A 21,442-nucleotide genomic window follows, 5' to 3' on the forward strand; every position below is an offset into this window, starting at 1 on the left:
ACGTACCCCGAAAACATCAGGGGAGCCCACTAAAAACTATTTCCACCGCCATAACCTTCTGTGTCCGCGATATCCCATCTTGGAGCCTTCCCCGGCGCTCCGCCAGAGGGGGAATCGACCACGGAGGGCTTCTACATCAACACCATAGCCTCTCCGATGATTTGTGAGTAGTTTACCATAGACCTTCGGGTCCATAGTTATTAGCTAGATGGCTTCTTATCTCTCCTTGAATCTCAATACAAAGTTCTCCTTGATCTTCTTGGAGATCTATTCGATGTAACTCCTTTTGCGTTGTGTTTGTTGAGATCCGATGAATTGTGGTTTGGCCTAATAGATTGATCTTTCTTGAAATGGGAGAAGTCCTTAGCTTTGGGTTCACTCTTGCGGTGTCCTTTCCCAGTGATAGCAGGGGCAAAAAGGCATGTATTGTATTGTTGCCATCGAGGATAAAAAGATGGGGTTTATATCATATTGCATGAGTTTATCCCTCTACATCATGTCATCTTTCTTAATGCGTTACTCTGTTCTTTATGAACTCAATACTCTAGATGCATGTTGGATAGCGGTCGATGTGTGGAGTAAGAGTAGTAGATGCAGGCAGGAGTCGGTCTACTTGTCACGGACGTGATGCCTATATACATGATCATGACTAGATAATCTCATAATTATTCGCTTTTCTATCAATTGCTCGACAGTAATTTGTTCACCTACCGTAATACTTATGCTCTCTTGAGAGAAGCCACTAGTGAAACCTATGGCCCCTGGATCTATCTTTTATCATATAAGCTTTTAATCTATTTTTTATTTGCAATCTTTTACTTTCCAATCTATATTATAAAATACCAAAAATATATTTATCTTATCATACTATCTCTATCAGATCTCACTTTGGCAAGTGGCCGTGAAGGGATTGACAACCCCTTTATTGCGTCCGTTGCGAGTTCTTGTTTGTTTGCGTAGGTGCATGGGACTTTTGAGGAGCCTCCTACTGGATTGATACCTTGGTTCTCAAAAACTGAGGGAAATACTTACGCTACTATTGCTGCATCACCCTTTCCTTTCCAAGGAAAACCAACACAAGCTCAAGACGTAGCAGTCGTGCTGCTGCTCCGCTCTTGCTCTCGTTCATGTTGCTGCCCTGCTCTTGCCCTCGCTCGCGCTGCTGCTGCTGCACGACCTCCGGCAGCTATAGGAGTTCCTGCTTTGGCACTCGCTCGCGGTGCTTGTCACATCCCTAGCTGCTGGTAGTGCTCTAGGCTAGCTTCATGTTTGCATCATGTTTAAATTTTGCCTAAGATTGAAATGGGGATGTTCAAACCCTAGCATTAAATCAACTCAACTAGGGTGAATTAAAATCTTTTCAATAAACCCAAAAGGTTCCTAAGAAAAGTTCATGATTTCTGGTTAAGGTGGAAACCTCTGCCAAAAATGATGATTATATTCTTAGGTCATTTTTGGATTTTTGAATTAAATCATATTGTATTTGACTTTGGGCATTTAAATACTATAAATAATTTAAATGCTCAAATAAATGTTGGAAATTGATAAGGGTCACTGAAATAATTCAGTAAGTACCCATAATTATTTCCAGGATTTTATAAAATGATTTGATATTTTAAAACAAATCAAAAACAAATTGCAGAAATAGAAAAATATAAAACAGAATAGAAATAAAAGAGAGGAGAGAAACCTTACCTGGCGCTCACCTGGTAGCCCACCTGGCCCAGCAGCACGGCCCAGCCCGCCACCGCTACTCCCCTGTCGTCTTCCTCCTCGCCAGAAGGACACGGACACCGCGACGCCGCCGTGCGCGCCACCTCCACCCTGCTCTGGCCACCTCCTGCTTCCTCCCCGAGCCCTCTGGTGACGCCACGCACTTCCCCTCGCCCCCTGCACCTCCCCTCTCTTCCCCTGGACCCCGTTCCCTCCTCTGCTTCCCTCCCTGCACGCGCCCGAGCGGAGCCCATCGCCACCGACGCCGATTGCCGCAGCCACCGTGCTCCCCACGCCTCACCGACGCCCCAGGGAGCTCCGCCTCGACCCCCTCCTTCCTCCCCACCGACCCACGGCCCTCCGGAAGCCCTGCAATGCCGCCACCATCGCCGTTCCGTCGCCGGCCACCGAAGCTCCCCTCCGTCGATTCACCGGACCCCGTGCCTCCCCTGCCTCGCCAGCAGCACCAGAAGAACCGCGGTGAGCCGCTGCATCGTTTCCCCCATGCCTCTTTGCTTAATTCACCCCCTAGCCGCTCCCTCCACCGGAGCCGAGACGCTCCGCCGCACGGGCTCGTCGCCGGTGAAGCCCCGGTGACCAAATGGTCCCACGCCTGCGTCCGTTCACTCGTTGCGTCCCGTAGAGTAAAACTAGCGCGACCACTATCTTGTTTGCACACCGCAGCGCCGGTCCCGCGAACCCCCGAGCTCCGGCCGCCGCCGGGGTCGATGCCGCGCTCAACTCCGGCCACCCCACGCCCTCTCGTGGGTCCCCCTAGATGCGCGGGAGCACGGGCTTCCTCTTGGTGCCCTCAGCGTGACCAGCCGCGGGCCGTAGCGCCGTCCCGAGCAACTCCGGCAAGGTCTCGCCGTCGCCGTGGTCGCCGGCGTCATTCGCCGATGTGGCCACTTAATTAGGGGCTAATCACCCTATGAGCCACTGCCATGTGGGCCCCTGCGCCTAATTAGGATTAGTATTTTTTCTGTTTAGTTTAACTAACCACATGGGCCCCACCCGTCAGCTTTGACCACGCTGACATGGACGTTGACCGACCCCACACGTCAGTATTGACCTGCTGACGTGTCTGTTGACCCGGCCCCACCTGCCATTGACACTAACCAGCCTCAGTCACTGACCAGTGGACCCCACTGGTCAGGTTTGACCACCAGCAGCGTCTGTTGACCTGCTGACGTCATAGTGACGCAATGCTGACGCCATAATTCATTTTCTGGAATTATTTTAATTCTAAATATTCAGGAAATTCCAGAAAATACGTAAAACTTCTAAAAATCATAGAAAATTAACCGTAACTCCAAATGAAATAAATTATATATGAAAAATTATCAGAAAAATCCAAGGAATCCATCTGTACCATTTTCATGCATGTTAGAACAACTTATAGATGCTGTTTAGCACAAATCATACTAATGGCATTTAAATATCCACATATGGAGTTTGAATTTGAATCTTGGATTCAAACCAACTTCATTTAATCTGGTTTTAGGTGCATTAGCCCAAAACACATTCATATTGCCATGTCATAGCATGCATCATTTTGTGCATTGCATTGATCGTGTTTTTCTGTATTTGCCGGTATCTGTCCCCTCTCGATAGACGTGATACCGATGATGTGATCGTTGACACTGATGAAGACTCAATGTTATCTTCAGAAGTGCCAGGCAAGCAAAACCCCTTGTTCATTCCGATAAAATCCCACTCTCTCGCTCCTGCTCTCTTTTACTGCATTAGGACAACATCGATTCATCTGTTACTTGCTGCGGTAGCTGAACCCCTTTATCCTTCGCATGACCTGTCATTCCACAGTAAATAGATGAAACCCACTACTATGAGTAGGAATTGTTTGAGCCCTGTTGTGCCTACTCATTCATGCTTGTTTGTCATGCCTGCTACTGCTTAGAGTTGAGTCAGGTCTGATTCATCAGGGATGAATCAGAGGCGTGTGAACATGTCCTACTGTGTGTGAGCTAAGTGTGTGAACACGATTTGGTAAAGGTAGCGGTGAGAGGCCATGTAGGAGTACATGGTGGGTTGTCTCATTGCAGCCGTCCTCAGGAACTGAGTTCTGTGTTTGTGATCCATGATTCAGCTACTACCATACATTGGGCCCTGAAATATGACCCCGCTCGACTTCTTATTCACCCTAGTCCTCTGTCCAGGAGTTGCAAGTAGTTTCTGGTGTTTGTAGCTTACTGGAGGCCGTGGACAGCGCTGACCGTAGGGGTGGGCTGTGATGCGGTAGGTACGTGGCACGGTGTACCGGATGCCCGTTTGGTATCTCGGGAACCCTGTTCACATCGTTTGGAGCTGTGAGCGAAACTCCGGCCGGATCTCCTCATGGATGGAACCCGAATAGGCGATAAACCTGGACTAGAGACTTGAGTGTTTAGGTAGGTCGTGGTCTACACCCACGTCGGCTTTCGCTTGAAGTCTGCCGAGCACATGTCGTGTGCAGACGCTAAGTGGTGGAAACATGTATGAAGAAGTACACCCCTGCAGGGTTAACATCATCTATTCGAATAGCCGTGTCCGCGGAAAAGGACTTCTGGGTTGCTTATATCAGTTCATAGACAAGTGAAAGTGGATACTTTAAAATGCGCAAGATAAGCATGAGTGCTATGGATGGCGTTCTCGTAGGGAGACGGGAGCGGATCCATAGTGGTGTATTGATATGGTGAATATGTGGACTCGTGTGCGCCACCTCAAAAGAGTCGCTTGCAGTCGTAGTTTAGGATAGCCACCGAGTCAAAGCTGGCTTGCTGCAGTTAAACCCCACCATCCCTTTGTTGAAAATGATGCATATGTAGTTAGTTCTGATGTAAGTCTTGCTGGGTACATTTGTACTCACGTTTGCCTATTTTATGTTTTTGCAGAGAGACTTCAGTCTCACTAGTAGTTCCACGTGGACTTCGACGTTTAGCTTGTTACCTCAGCTACGATCTTGTGCCCTCGGCAGGATCTGATAGATAGTCAGGCTTCTCGGCCTTTTTCATTTATAGATGTCTGTACCCAGACATGATAGCTTCCGCTTGTGCTTTGACTTGTATGCTCTGATTGTTGGGTCGTGAGACCCATATTTGTAATGTCTCGCTCCTCGGAGCCTAATGAATAAATACTTGAGTCATAGAGTCATGTTGTGATGCCATGTTGTATTTGCACATATCGAGCATATTGTATGTATGTTATTGAAATGCTTGATATGTGTGGGATCTGACCATCTAGTTGTTTATCTTTAGTAGCCTCTCTTACGGGGAAATGTCTCCTAGTGTTTCCACCGAGCCATGGTAGCTTGCTACTGCTCCGGAACACTTAGGCTGGCCGGCATGTGTCCTTCTTCGTTCCTGTGTCTGTCCCTTCGGGGAAATGTCACGCGATGAATACCGGAGTCCTGTTAGCCCGCTGCAGCCCGGTTCACCGGAGTCCTGCTAGCCCAGTGCTACAGCCTGGATTCACTCGCTGATGACCGACACGTTCGATGTTGGGTCATGGATGCCTGTCCCTGTACGTCTGTGCCGCTTTGGGTTTACGACTAGCCATGTCAGCCCGGGCTCCTTATCATATGGATGCTAGCGACACTGTCATATACGTGTGCCAAAAGGCGCAAACGGTCCCGGGCAAAGGTAAGGCGACACCCGTGGGAATACCGTGCGTGAGGCCGCAAAGTGATATGAGGTGTTACATGCTAGATCGATGTGGCATTGAGTCGGGGTCCTGACAGCGTTGGTATCAGAGCTTGACTGCCTATAGGATTACCAAGCCAAACTGGTCGAACTTGAGTTTAGAAATTCTTTAGTTATATGTAGGGGAATTGATTGTGGGATGGAACGTAAGGCTCTTTTTACTCCTTATACCTCATGGCATTCTGATCTGAGTCATCTTATCTTTCCTACGGGGATTAAGAACTAGGCTATCTCTTCTTTCTATCAGGATCACGTGTACTAATCCGTAGACTTATAGATTGTTGGATTTAAGCTTGAGTTCAGTTTCTTCTACTTCCGTACGTTAACTGTTGATCTCGAAACCTTGATATTGTGCTTCTGAGTGGTTATGCCACCATTTTTGTGAATGTCTCAAATCTTTCTGAGCATTTACAGCCGTTATGCTGTCCGAGTCATTCCAGGTTTCTAAATAGTCTGATGCATTTGCAAAATCCTTTCCCTCTGGTTTCGATGTTCCTTTATGCCAGCTCAATCACACCAATTGTTGAGTTGAGGTATTCTATTGCCTTGACATTATGTTGGAGTTACTATTATGACCCTAGGTGTTTAGGGGATCACCTAGTAATTAGCCATGATTTGTGTTCCCAGTGTGATGATTCTGGCCATCATTCTCGAAAGCGTCCCGTGATGCTACTTAGTAGTAGGTATTCTACTCCTGGGTTTTGAACCCGAGATTCACTCTACCTACTTCATGTTGATAGTAATTGCTAGTGCCTTTAGGATATTAGTAACCTTTGCGATAGTCCTTGAAGTCCGTGGTATCTTCTTCTTCCAAATACCATGAACTACTTATGGCAGAAGTTCCTCGTTGAACTAAAATATCACAACATGATTATTTTTGATGGGTTCTCCATTATATATTGCGGCTCTGCCAGTTTTACCTTCCGCATGGATTGCCCGAAAGAAATATGTTGAATTCGTTCGACATGCTAAACCATGCATCCACAACTCAGAAAATCGTATGTTCCTTTGAGTTGTCCCTCTTTAGTTGCATTCTGACCCTCGTCTATCAATTGATAGTCAAGAGTATGCATGCATTCGTTCATCGATGCCTATAACTCTTGTGGTCCGTCAAGCCATTCTATCGCAGAATGTCTAGGAGAAACAAACTCTAGTACCTCTTCCATATCCAGGATTGGGTCAAAGAAGTTGTGCTCCGCAGATCAAATGCCAATCCAGCTTTTGGTTCTGTTCTACCTTGGAGTATTACCATCTTTATATCGGGATTGTTATAGGAATTGCACACCATCCTATGAACTCTTGTTACAGTGATACTTCTTGCCATCATTAGTCATTCCTCGGTTTCCGTGTTATTGTAACCGGAATGCCGACAAATGAATCATGGCATGTGAAATCAATACTGCTAGCAACTCTATTGCTTGGTAGTTAAATGGACGATAATTTCATTCTCAGCGTGTTGGTTTTGAATCATCGTTCTAAGGTTGATCATGCTACCTAGTCCTTGTTCTCGGTGCACTCCTCGATCGATGAGTTAGGATTATTTCAAATCTTCGCTCTACTGATCATATCGTCTTGCCCCAAAAGGCAAGATTGCTCTCGAGCCTAGTAACATATCGGTGGTTCGTGATTTTCTGAATATCTTCTCAGAAGTATTACCAGGTTGTCACCTGACCGCTATGTTGAGTTCGTGATCAAGTTGGTTTATTCCTGTAAACCACCCTTTTCTCCAAGAATCGGTGTTAGATATCCCTGAGCTAGTTGGCTAAGCTGAACAACAACTTGGAAAGTTGGAAGATGGAAGCTTGCCCGACTTAGTTCGTTCCAAAGGGATATTCTTGTGTAGTGTGTGTTGAAGAAAGATGATATCTTCATCAATTGGTCCTTGTGATCAATTGTTCGATCTATTATCTTACCCAAACCTTTGATTTGAGTATGGGCTATCGTCAAATCAAATCTGAACCAACGATGTTCGTAGTGTTGTCTTACTCGTGGATTTTCCTCGAGCATACACCATTATATCGTTTGGGTCTGACTAGTGCTATCACTCGTTCACATAATTATGGAACTCCTTCTTCATGGAAACCAGGATGAGTTGTTGTTGAGCCCATCAGCAATATATTTAACCTCTCCATGATTATGTTGAACATCCAGCTAGTACTGGAAACTTTTCTAAGCATTATCTTCATGACCCGCTCATGGAGCATATGTCCGGATGAAAGATGTGACTTTCTCTAATTCACGTGCACTTGGTGTAAGTTGCCGCCGTGTATCCGAGAAAGATTGTTTTTGCTTCCTTGGAATCATCCCAAGTCAGTTATGCATGTGTGAAGTATACATTGGATTGTGAGATTAGCTACCTCCATTCTATATGTGTCCCGAGCACACCAAGCCACTGACTGATTTGTTCAAGGAGAAGAAGTTCCTTCTTAAGAGTATACCTTATGCAAGGACTTCGATATCCTCGATGATGGTTCCCCTCCTGAACTCGGTAGTGTTTTATTATAAGACTACTTTGCGGTCATGCTTGTCTTGGACAACATGTTCACATATTTGTAGCAGAACCAGCTCATGTTTTGGAGCTTGCTATCGTAGTTCATCTCCCGAGAATCCCGCAACGTCATCTCGTCGATTTTGTTGCAAACTTTCATTTTTCTTCCTAGACTCGATGAGTCTGGAATATTCTGACACCAACCAGATCTGAATCTCAGGTAGATATGATGGTTTGGAACATTTCCCAAGAACTATAATATCGGTCTCTCGATAACCGGTAAAGTGGATGTCGTGGCCAACACACCCAGCCGGAAGACCTATTATTGTAGTATCTTGTTTGAGGAAGTTGGCCACCTCCCCATAAGGATTTCGTAGAAATTACCTCCGTAACTGTTCCTTATGGATTCTATTGCTCCCGAAGTCCGACCTTTTACTTGAGGTCTAGTTACCAAACCATTTCAATGATTGGATTACACTAGCACATCAAGGAGAACATTAGAAGCGGAGTGCTAAATGTCTCTCGGTCGATCATCCAGATTTTATCTCCTTGGCCTCGCTAAGGTGAAATCTGAGAAAGTGTTATCTTCCTTTGCATCTGCATCCTCCATCACCATTCATCATGGTAGTAGGTTGTGTTACCGGACCCTTGACACGGATGTTGGTAAAACCTTGATGAATATGGAAATGCTCAAGTTCTTGAGAGCACGCACAAGCGCTACGTGTTATCATCGGCACTAACTGGGATTGCCCCAGATTTCCTCGGTTATGCTATAACCACTCCAACAGTGAATTCACTCTTTATTGTTGGGTTCTTCCCCCAGTTACCAGAATCATTCCCAGCATTTGCATTTTGTTCCTAGCTTGCACCGCCAATGTGCCATTCTACCATGGGTCTCTTCCATTTCCGGTGATAAGCAAATTAATCCATTGCGTTGCCTTCAACAAGGTAATCCACATCATCCAAGTCCAAGTATGCCATTCTACCGACCCCGCCAATCGATTGCTGTGATTCGCCTTCGGATGATATAGAGAGTCTCAATGATCTCTATATCAAAGGTAATTCTTTTTGCCACTTAAGGAAATAACCTACGAATCACCCTCCTCCAGGATGTTTCGTCGTGGTATCATGGCAACTCTACTCCTCGCTACGTTGACAATCGTTTACCACCTTCTTAGGTGTGGAATTGTTGTCTACCTAGTGAACCTCGTCACCTGCTCCACTCCATCCCTCTAGAGGTATGCTTCGTCTCTCAGCTCGAGAGATGTTGCTATGTCTCATTCTGTGAGTTAATCCTGAGTTGTTCGACCTTCAAGAAGATCGATCCTTCTAGAGTCTCCTTCTCCTCTCATTGTCATAATAACTGGAGTTCTCAGAACAAGACATCAAGACAATGATGGTGAATGAATCAACGTTCAACTGAATTGCACCCTGGATCGTGAAGATTGTACTAGTTTGCGTTTCCCCTTCATCCTACCCTACGCTTGGATCTCGAGACGAGATTCTTTTTTAGTGGGGGTGAGTTGTCACATCCCTAGCTGCTGGTAGTGCTCTAGGCTAGCTTCATGTTTGCATCATGTTTAAATTTTGCCTAAGATTGAAATGGGGATGTTCAAACCCTAGCATTAAATCAACTCAACTAGGGTGAATTAAAATCTTTTCAATAAACCCAAAAGGTTCCTAAGAAAAGTTCATGATTTCTGGTTAAGGTGGAAACCTCTGCCAAAAATGATGATTATATTCTTAGGTCATTTTTGGATTTTTGAATTAAATCATATTGTATTTGACTTTGGGCATTTAAATACTATAAATAATTTAAATGCTCAAATAAATGTTGGAAATTGATAAGGGTCACTGAAATAATTCAGTAAGTACCCATAATTATTTCCAGGATTTTATAAAATGATTTGATATTTTAAAACAAATCAAAAACAAATTGCAGAAATAGAAAAATATAAAACAGAATAGAAATAAAAGAGAGGAGAGAAACCTTACCTGGTGCTCACCTGGTAGCCCACCTGGCCCAGCAGCACGGCCCAGCCCGCCACCGCTACTCCCCTGTCGTCTTCCTCCTCGCCAGAAGGACGCGGACACTGCGACGCCGCCGTGCGCGCCACCTCCACCCTGCTCTGGCCACCTCCTGCTTCCTCCCCGAGCCCTCTGGTGACGCCACGCACTTCCCCTCGCCCCCTGCACCTCCCCTCTCTTCCCCTGGACCCCGTTCCCTCCTCTGCTTCCCTCCCTGCACACGCCCGAGCGGAGCCCATCGCCACCGACGCCGATTGCCGCAGCCACCGTGCTCCCCACGCCTCACCGACGCCCCAGGGAGCTCCGCCTCGACCCCCTCCTTCCTCCCCACCGACCCACGGCCCTCCGGAAGCCCTGCAACGCCGCCACCGTCGCCGTTCCGTCGCCGGCCACCGAAGCTCCCCTCCGTCGATTCGCCGGACCCCGTGCCTCCCCTGCCTCGCCAGCAGCACCAGAAGAACCGCGGTGAGCCGCTGCATCGTTTCCCCCATGCCTCTTTGCTTAATTCACCCCCTAGCCGCTCCCTCCACCGGAGCCGAGACGCTCCGCCGCACGGGCTCGTCGCCGGTGAAGCCCCGGTGACCAAATGGTCCCACGCCTGCGTCCGTTGCACTCGTTGCGTCCCGTAGAGTAAAACTAGCGCGACCACTATCTTGTTTGCACACCGCAGCGCCGGTCCCGCGAACCCCCGAGCTCCGGCCGCCGCCGGGGTCGATGCCGCGCTCAACTCCGGCCACCCCACGCCCTCTCGTGGGTCCCCCTAGATGCGCGGGAGCACGGGCTTCCTCTTGGTGCCCTCAGCGCGACCAGCCGCGGGCCGTAGCGCCGTCCCGAGCAACTCCGCCGAGGTCTCGCCGTCACCGTGGTCGCCGGCGTCATTCGCCGATGTGGCCACTTAATTAGGGGCTAATCACCCTATGAGCCACTGCCATGTGGGCCCCTGCGCCTAATTAGGATTAGTATTTTTTCTGTTTAGTTTAACTAACCACATGGGCCCCACCCGTCAGCTTTGACCACGCTGACATGGACGTTGACCGACCCCACACGTCAGTATTGACCTGCTGACGTGTCTGTTGACCCGGCCCCACCTGCCATTGACACTAACCAGCCTCAGTCACTGACCAGTGGACCCCACTGGTCAGGTTTGACCACCAGCAGCGTCTGTTGACCTGCTGACGTCATAGTGACGCAATGCTGACGCCATAATTCATTTTCTGGAATTATTTTAATTCTAAATATTCAGGAAATTCCAGAAAATACCTAAAACTTCTAAAAATCATAGAAAATTAACCGTAACTCCAAATGAAATAAATTATATATGAAAAATTATCAGAAAAATCCAAGGAATCCATCTGTACCATTTTCATGCATGTTAGAACAACTTATAGATGCTGTTTAGCACAAATCATACTAATGGCATTTAAATATCCACATATGGAGTTTGAATTTGAATCTTGGATTCAAACCAACTTTATTTAATCTGGTTTTAGGTGCATTAGCCCAAAACACATTCATATTGCCATGTCATAGCATGCATCATTTTGTGCATTGCATTGATCGTGTTTTTCTGTATTTGCCGGTATCTGTCCCCTCTCGATAGACGTGATACCGATGATGTGATCGTTGACACTGATGAAGACTCAATATTATCTTCAGAAGTGCCAGGCAAGCAAAACCCCTTGTTCATTCCGATAAAATCCCACTCTCTCGCTCCTGCTCTCTTTTACTGCATTAGGACAACATCGATTCATCTGTTACTTGCTGCGGTAGCTGAACCCCTTTATCCTTCGCATGACCTGTCATTCCACAGTAAATAGATGAAACCCACTAGTATGAGTAGGAATTGTTTGAGCCCTGTTGTGCCTACTCATTCATGCTTGTTTGTCATGCCTGCTACTGCTTAGAGTTGAGTCAGGTCTGATTCATCGGGGATGAATCAGAGGCGTGTGAACATGTCCTACTGTGTGTGAGCTAAGTGTGTGAACACGATTTGGTAAAGGTAGCGGTGAGAGGCCATGTAGGAGTACATGGTGGGTTGTCTCATTGCAGCCGTCCTCAGGAACTGAGTTCTGTGTTTGTGATCCATGATTCAGCTACTACCATACATTGGGCCCTGAAATATGACCCCGCTCGACTTCTTATTCACCCTAGTCCTCTGTCCGGGAGTTGCAAGTAGTTTCTGGTGTTTGTAGCTTACTGGAGGCCGTGGACAGCGCTGACCGTAGGGGTGGGCTGTGATGCGGTAGGTACGTGGCACGGTGTACCGGATGCCCGTTTGGTATCTCGGGAACCCTGTTCACATCGTTTGGGGCTGTGAGCGAAACTCCGGCCGGATCTCCTCATGGATGGAACCCGAATAGGCGATAAACCTGGACTAGAGACTTGAGTGTTTAGGTAGGTCGTGGTCTACACCCACGTCGGCTTTCGCTTGAAGTCTGCCGAGCACATGTCGTGTGCAGACGCTAAGTGGTGGAAACATGTATGAAGAAGTACACCCCTGCAGGGTTAACATCATCTATTCGAATAGTCGTGTCCGCGGAAAAGGACTTCTGGGTTGCTTATATCAGTTCATAGACAAGTGAAAGTGGATACTTTAAAATGCACAAGATAAGCGTGAGTGCTATGGATGGCGTTCTCGTAGGGAGACGGGAGCGGATCCATAGTGGTGTATTGATATGGTGAATATGTGGACTCGTGTGCGCCACCTCAAAAGAGTCGCTTGCAGTCGTAGTTTAGGATAGCCACCGAGTCAAAGCTGGCTTGCTGCAGTTAAACCCCACCATCCCTTTGTTGAAAATGATGCATATGTAGTTAGTTCTGATGTAAGTCTTGCTGGGTACATTTGTACTCACGTTTGCCTATTTTATGTTTTTGCAGAGAGACTTCAGTCTCACTAGTAGTTCCACGTGGACTTCGACGTTTAGCTTGTTACCTCAGCTACGATCTTGTGCCCTCGGCAGGATCTGATAGATAGTCAGGCTTCTCGGCCTTTTTCATTTATAGATGTCTGTACCCAGACATGATAGCTTCCGCTTGTGCTTTGACTTGTATGCTCTGATTGTTGGGTCGTGAGACCCATATTTGTAATGTCTCGCTCCTCGGAGCCTAATGAATAAATACTTGAGTCGTAGAGTCATGTTGTGATGCCATGTTGTATTTGCACATATCGAGCATATTGTATGTATGTTATTGAAATGCTTGATATGTGTGGGATCTGACCATCTAGTTGTTTATCTTTAGTAGCCTCTCTTACGGGGAAATGTCTCCTAGTGTTTCCACCGAGCCATGGTAGCTTGCTACTGCTCCGGAACACTTAGGCTGGCCGGCATGTGTCCTTCTTCGTTCCTGTGTCTGTCCCTTCGGGGAAATGTCACGCGATGAATACCGGAGTCCTGTTAGCCCGCTGCAGCCCGGTTCACCGGAGTCCTGCTAGCCCAGTGCTACAGCCTGGATTCACTCGCTGATGACCGACACGTTCGATGCTGGGTCATGGATGCCTGTCCCTGTACGTCTGTGCCGCTTTGGGTTTACGACTAGCCATGTCAGCCCGGGCTCCTTATCATATGGATGCTAGCGACACTGTCATATACGTGTGCCAAAAGGCGCAAACGGTCCCGGGCAAAGGTAAGGCGACACCCGTGGGAATACCGTGCGTGAGGCCGCAAAGTGATATGAGGTGTTACATGCTAGATCGATGTGGCATCGAGTCGGGGTCCTGACAGTGCTGCTACATGAGTTGCTCTCTGCTAGTGCGTTCGCTTCTCGAGCGGCTTCTGATTTAGATGACTGCTTCTCTGCTACTAGTGCTCGAACGCCCTAAACATCTATCACAATGCTCTGCTACTAGTTCAATCAATTTCGACAATAAAATTCAGTTTCGGCTATAAAGTTCAGTTTCTTCAGTTAAGTTCAGAGTGAACAGTATTTACAGCATTCATGTCGATCCCTCTGGGATTCTTTGGTTCAAAGCAGTTGCAAATCTAGAAATAAATGAATTGTGGTCACAAAGTTAACAGGGAGAAAACTAAATGATCTTTTGAACCACAAGTTTAATCGTTCTAGCAAGATAGCCATTTTATGATACTAATGTGGACCAAATGTAAGCTCAAAAAATATTTTGAGGTCAGGCTTTAGCCTGTTGAAGACTGCCTACTAGAATCGCCACTGGTTCAAAGAAAAAGTGAAGGAAAACATAGGAATTGGAAACTTTACTATGGTACTACTATTCGTGCATTTTGTTAGAAGGAATGGAGCAAAGCAAAACTGGGGGATTTTTCCCTTTGGTGTCTCTTTCAACGAAAAACATAGGAATTTTAATATCCACTTGGACATCCTTTTAAAATTAATATGCATGGAGAATAGGACTAATTGCATTACTGGCATAATAAGATTCTTATTTTTTTTCATTTTCACGTGGTTTGACTTTAATTTGACCATGTTTCTCCATTCCTGTGTTCTATCAATTCATGTGAACCAAACACCCAGGTTGACAGAAATCCTATGTTTGCAAATGCTCTGTTTTGCACGTGCATTCCTATCCTATTCTTGTGTTTTTCCTGTCCCTTCGTTTATATAATCCTCCAATTCTAAGGAGCCCTTACAGATTTACTATATTTTCAGATAGGTGTCAAAGAAAACTCTATGTGTTATGTCCTTCTCCTGCCGTGCCATCATCCACCCCACCTGAGGTGCACCATCGACGGAAGCATTCACTGCAACAGAGATTCCCCCTGCAGACTTTCTTTCGCCGCTTTAGATCATCTTCCCCATTGCCGGTAGCCACGCCAACTGCATTACCATCATCGACTAAGCAGATGAACCTGAGGACTACACAGTTCCGGAAGAGAGGTCGCACTCTTTCGTGTCTGCTTATGTTATACATCGGTTATTATTACTGTTGGGGAACGTAGCAGAAATTCAAAATTTTCCTACGTGTCACCAAGATCTATCTATGGAGAGACCAGCAACGAGTATAAAGAGAGTGCATCTACATACCCTTGTAGATCGCTAAGCGGAAGCGTTCAAGTGAACGGGGTTGATGGAGTCGTACTCGTCGTGATTCAAATCACCGATGATCCTAGTGCCGAACGGACGACACCTCCGCGTTCAACACACGTACAGCCCGGTGACGTCTCCCACGCCTTGATCCAGCAAGGAGAGAGGGAGAGGTTGAGGAAGACTCCATCCAACAGCAGCACAATGGCGTGGTGGTGGTGGAGGAGCGTGGCAATCCAGCAGGGCTTCGCCAAGCACCATGGGAGAGGAGGAGTAGGAAGAGAGGTAGGGCTGTGCCAGAACTTCGTATATAGCTCCCATGCGCCTCCCCACTATATATAGGGGTGGAGGGGCTGGTTTCTTGCCCTCCAAGTCCATTGGGGCGTTGGCCAAGGTGGGAGGAAAGAAATCTCATTATTTCCTTCCCCACCGATTGTTATCCCCCCTTTTTAGGGATCTTGATCTTATCCCTTCGGGATATGATCTTATTCCTTCTAAGGGGGGATCTTGGTGCGCCTTGACCAGGGGTGTGGGGCCTTTCCCCCACTACCCACGTCCATGTGGGTCCCCCCATGCAGGTGGGCCCCACTCCAGAACCTTTTAGAACCTTCCCGGTACAATACCGAAAAATCCCGAACATTTTCCGGTGGCCAAAATAGGACTTCCCATATATAAATCTTTACCTCCGGACCATTCCGGAACTCCTCGTGACGTCCGGGATCTCATCCGGGACTCCGAACAACATTCGGTAACCACATACAAACTTCCTTTATAACCCTAGCGTCATCGAACCTTAAGTGTGTAGACCCTACGGGTTCGGGAGACATGTAGACATGACCGAGACGTTCTCCGGTCAATAACCAACAGCGGGATCTGGATACCCATGATGGCTCCCACATGTTCCACGATGATCTCATCGGATGAACCACGATGTCAAGGACTTAATCAGTCCCGTATTCAATTCCCTTTGTCTATCGGTATGTTACTTGCCCGAGATTCGATCGTTGGTATCCAATACCTTGTTCAATCTCGTTACCGGCAAGTCACTTTACTCGTTCCGTAACACATCATCCTGTGATCAACTCCTTGGTCACATTGCGCATATGATGATGTCCTACCGAGTGGGCCCAGAGATACCTCTCCGTTTACACGGAGTGACAAATCCCAGTCTCGATCCGCAAAAAACAATAGATACTTTCGGAGATACCTGTAGTGCACCTTTATAGTCACCTAGTTACGTTGTGACGTTTGATACACGCAAAGCACTCCTACGGTATCCAGGAGTTACACGCTCTCATGGTCGAAGGAAGAGATACTTGACATTGGCAAAGCTCTAGCAAATGAACTACACGATCTTTTGTTGTAGTCTTAGGATTGGGTCTTGTCCATCACATCATTCTCCTAATGATGTGATCCCGTTATCAACGACATCCAATGTCCATAGCCAGGAAACCATGACTATCTGTTGATCACAGCGAGCTAGTCAACTAGAGGCTCACTAGGGACATATTGTGGTCTATGTATTCACACGTGTATTACGATTTCCGGATAATACAGTTATAGCATGAATAAAAGACAATTATCATGAACAAGGAAATATAATAATAATACTTTTATTATTGCCTCTAGGGCATATTTCCAACAGTCTCCCACTTGCACTAGAGTCAATAATCTAGTTCACATCGCCATGTGATTAACACTCACAGGTCACATCGCCATGTGACTAATACCCAAGAGTTTACTAGAGTCAGTAGTCTAGTTCACATCACTATGTGATTAACACTCAATGAGTTTTATGTTTGATCGTGTTGCTTGTGAGAGAGGTTTTAGTCAACGGGTCTGAACCTTTCAGATCCGTGTGTGCTTTACAAATCTCTATGTCATCTCCTAGATGCAGCTACCACGCTCTATTTGGAGCTATTCCAAACAACTATTCTACTTGGAGCTATTCTAAATTATTGCTCCATTATATGTATCCGGTCTCTCTACTCAGAGCTATCCGGATAGGTGTCAAGCTTGCATCGTCGTAACCTTTACGACGAACTCTTTTACCACCTCCATAATCGAGAAAATTCCTTAGTCCACTAGTTAATAAGGATAACTTTGACCGCTGTCCTGTGAGCCATTCTTGGATCACTCTTGTACCCCTTGACTGACTCATGGCAAGGCACACTTCAGGTGCGGTACACAGCATAGCATACTGAAGAGCCTACGTCTTAAGCATAGGGGACGACCTTCGTCCTTTCTCTCTATTCTACCGTGGTCGAGCTTTAAGTCTTAACTTCGTACCTTACAACTCAGGCAAGAACTCCTTCTTTGACTGGTCCATCTTGAACACCTTCAAGATCATGTCAAGGTATGTGCTCATTTGAAAGTATTATTAAGCATTTTGATCTATCCTTATAGATCTTGATGCTCAATGTTCAAGTAGCTTAATCCAGGCTTTCCGTTGAAAAAGACTTTCAAAATAACCCTATATGCTTTCCAGAAATTCTACGTCATTTCTGATCAACAATATGTCAACAACATATACTCATCAGAAATTCTATAGTGCTCCCACTCACTTCTTTGGAAATACAAGTTTCTCATAAACTTTGTACAAACCCAAAATTTTTGATCATCATCAAAGCATACATTCCAACTCTGAGATGCTCACTCCAGTCCTTAGAAGGATTGCTGGAGCTTTGCATACTTATTAGCATCTTTCGGGATTGACAAAACCTTCGGGTTGTATCACATACAACCTTTCCTCATTAAAATCGTCGAGGAAACAATGTTTTGACATCCTATCTGCAAGATTTCATAAATAATGCAGTAATCGCTAATATAATTCCAACAGACTCTTAGCATCGCTACGAGTGAGAAAATCTCATCGTAGTCAACTCCTTGAACTTGTCGGAAAACATCTTAACGACAAGTCGAGCTTTCTTAATGGTGACATTTACCATCATTGTCCGTCTTCCTTTTGAAATCCATCTGTACTCATTAGCCTTACGACCATCGAGCCGTTCTGCCAAAGTCTACACTTTGTTTTCATACATGGATCCTCTCTCGGATTTTATGGCCTCAAGCCATTTATCGGAATCCGGGCCCACCATCGCTTATCCATAGCTCGTAGGTTCATTGTTGTCTAGCAACATGACCTTCAAGACAGGATTACGTACCACTCTGAAGTAGTACGCATCCTTGTCATCCTGCGAGGTTTGAGAGTGACTTGATCCGAAGTTTCATGATCAATATCATAAGCTTCCACTTCAATTGGTGTAGGTGCCACAGGAACAACTCCCTGTGCCCTGGCACACACTAGTTGAAGAGACGGTTCAATAACCTCATCAAGTCTCCACCATCCTCCCACTCAATTCTTTCGAGAGAAACTTTTCCTCGAGAAAGGACCTGATTCTAGAAACAATCCATATTGCTTTCGGATCTGAATTAGGAGGTATACCCAACTATTTTGGGTTTCCTATGAAGATGCATTTTATCCGCTTTGGGTTCGAGCTTATCAACCTGAAACTTTTTCATATAAGCGTCGCAGCCCCAAACTTTTAAGAAACGACAACTTAGGTTTCTCTAAACCATAATTCATACGGTGTCATCTCATCGGAATTACGTGGTCCCTATTTAAAGTAAATGTGGTTGTCTCTAATGCCTAACCCATGAACGATAGTGGTAATTCGATAAGAGACATCATGGTACGCACCATATCCAATAGGGTGCAACTATGATGTTCGGACACACCATCACATTATGGTGTTCCAGGCGGTATTAACTGTGAAACAATTTTCACAATGTCTTAATTGTGTGCCAAAACTCGTAACTCAGATATTCATCTCTATGATCATATCATAGACATTTTATCCTCTTGTCACAATGATCTGCTACTTCACTCTGAAATTACTTGAACCATTCAATAATTCAGACTTGTGTTTCATCAAGTAAATATACTCAACATTTACTCGAATCATCTGTGAAGTAAGAACATAATGATATTCACTGCATGCCTCAGCACTCATTCGACTGCACACATCAAAATGTGTTACTTCCAACAAGTTGCTATCTTGTTCCATCTTACTGAAAATGAGGCTTTTCAGTCATCTTGCCCATGTGGTATGATTTGCATATCTCAAGTGATTCAAAATCAAGTGAGTCCGAACGATCCATTTGCATGGAGTTTCTTCATGCATATACACCAATAGACATGGTTCGCATGTCTCAAACTTTTCAAAAACGAGTGAGTCCAAAGACCCATCAACATGGAGCTTCTTCATGCGTTTTATACCATTATGACTTACATGGCAGTGCCACAAGTAAGTGGTACTATCATTACTATCTTATATCTTTTGGCATGAAAATGTGTATCACTACGACCGAGATTCAATAAACCATTCCTTTAGGTGCAAGACCATTGAAGGTATTATTCAAAAATAGAGTAACCATTATTCTCCTTAAATGAATAACCGTATTGCGATAGACATAATCCAATCATGTCTATGCTCAACGCAAACACCAATCTCGGTGGTAGAGGGAGCGTGCGATGCTTGATCATATCAACCTTGGAAACACTTCCAACATATATCGTCAGCTCACCTTTAGCTAGTCTCCGTTTATTCCGTAGCTTTTATTTCGAGATACTAACACTTAGCAACCGAACCGGTATCCAATACCCTGGCGCTACTAGGAGTACTAGTAAAGTACACATTAACATAATGTATATCCAATATACTTCTATCGACCTTGCCAGCCTTCTCATCTACCAAGTATCTAGGGTAATGCTGCTCCAGTGGTTGTTCCCCTTATTACAGAAGCACTTAGTCTCGGGTTTGGGTTCAACCTTGGGTTTCTTCACTAGAGCAGCAGCTGAATTGCCGTTTCATGAAGTATCCCTTTGTTCCCTTGCCCTTCTTGAAACTAGTGGTTTCACCAACCATCAACAATTGATGCTCCTTCTTGATTTCTACTTTCGCGGTGTCAAACATCATGAATATTTCAAGGATCATCATATCTATCCCTGATATGTTATAGTTAATCACGAAGCTCTAGCAGCTTGGTGGCAATGACTTTGGGGAAACATCACTATCTCATCTGGAGGATCAACTCCCACTCGATTCAAGTGATTGTTGTGCTCAGACAATCTGAGCACAAGCTCAACGATTGAGCTTTTCTCCCTTAGTTTGCAGGCTAAGAAAATCGTCGGAGGTCTTATACCTCTTGACGTGGGCACGAGCCTGAAATCCCAATTTCAGCCCTCGAAACATCTCATATGTTCCGCGATGTTTCGAAAACGTCTTTGGTGCCTCTACTTAAACCATTTAATTGAACTATCACGTAGTTATCAAAACGTGTATGTCCGATGTTCGCAACATTGACAAACGACGTTGGGGTTCAGCACACTGAGCGGTGCATTAAGGACATAAGCTTTCTACTGATCGCATAATCGCTACTATCAACTTTCAACTATATTTTCTCTAGGAACATATCTAAACAGTGGAACTAAAGCGCGAGCTTACGACATAATTTGCAAAAGGTCTTTTGACTATGTTCAGGATAATTAAGTTCATCTTATGAACTCCCACTTAGATAGACATCCCTCTGGTCATCTAAGTGATCACATGATCCGAGTCAACTAGGCCGTGTCCGTTCATCACGTGAGACGGACTAGTCATCATCGGTGAACATCTTCATGTTGATCGTATCTACCATACGACTCATGCTCGACCTTTCGGTCTCCGTGTTCCAAGGCCATGTCTGCACATGCTAGGCTCGTCAAGTTAACCCTAAGTGTTTTCCTGTGTAAAACTGTCTTACACCCGTTGTATGTGAACGTAAGAATCCATCACACCCGATCATCACGTGGTGCTTAGAAGCGACGAACTGTAGCAACGGTGCACAGTTAGGGGAGAACACTTCTTGAAATTTTGTAAGGGATCATCTTATTTACTACCGTCGTCCTAAGCAAACAAGATGCATAAACAAGATAAACATCACATGCAATCAAATAGTGACATGGTATGGCCAATATCATTTTGCTCCTTTTGATCTTCATCTTCGGGGCTCCATGATCATCATCGTCACCGGCACGACACCATGATCTCCATCATCATGATCTCCATCATCGTGTCTTCATGAAGTTGTCACGCCAACGACTACTTCTACTTCTATGACTAACGCGTTTAGCAATAAAGTAAAGTAGTTTACATGGCGTTCTTCAATGACACGCAGGTCATACAATAAATAAAGACAACTCCTATGGCTCCTGCCGGTTGTCATACTCATCGACATGCAAGTCGTGAATCCTATTACAAGAACATGATCAATCTCATACATCACATATCATTCATCACATTCTTCTTGGCCATATCACATCACATAGCATACCCTGCAAAAACAAGTTAGACGTCCTCTAATTGTTGTTGCATGTTTTACGTGGCTGCTATGGGTTTCTAGCAAGAATGTTTCTTACCTACGCAAGACCACAACGTGATATGCCAATTGCTATTTACCCTTCATAAGGACCCTTTTC

This window comes from Triticum dicoccoides, chromosome 3B, assembly GCF_002162155.2.
Source record: "Triticum dicoccoides isolate Atlit2015 ecotype Zavitan chromosome 3B, WEW_v2.0, whole genome shotgun sequence".
NCBI lineage: Eukaryota > Viridiplantae > Streptophyta > Magnoliopsida > Poales > Poaceae > Triticum > Triticum dicoccoides.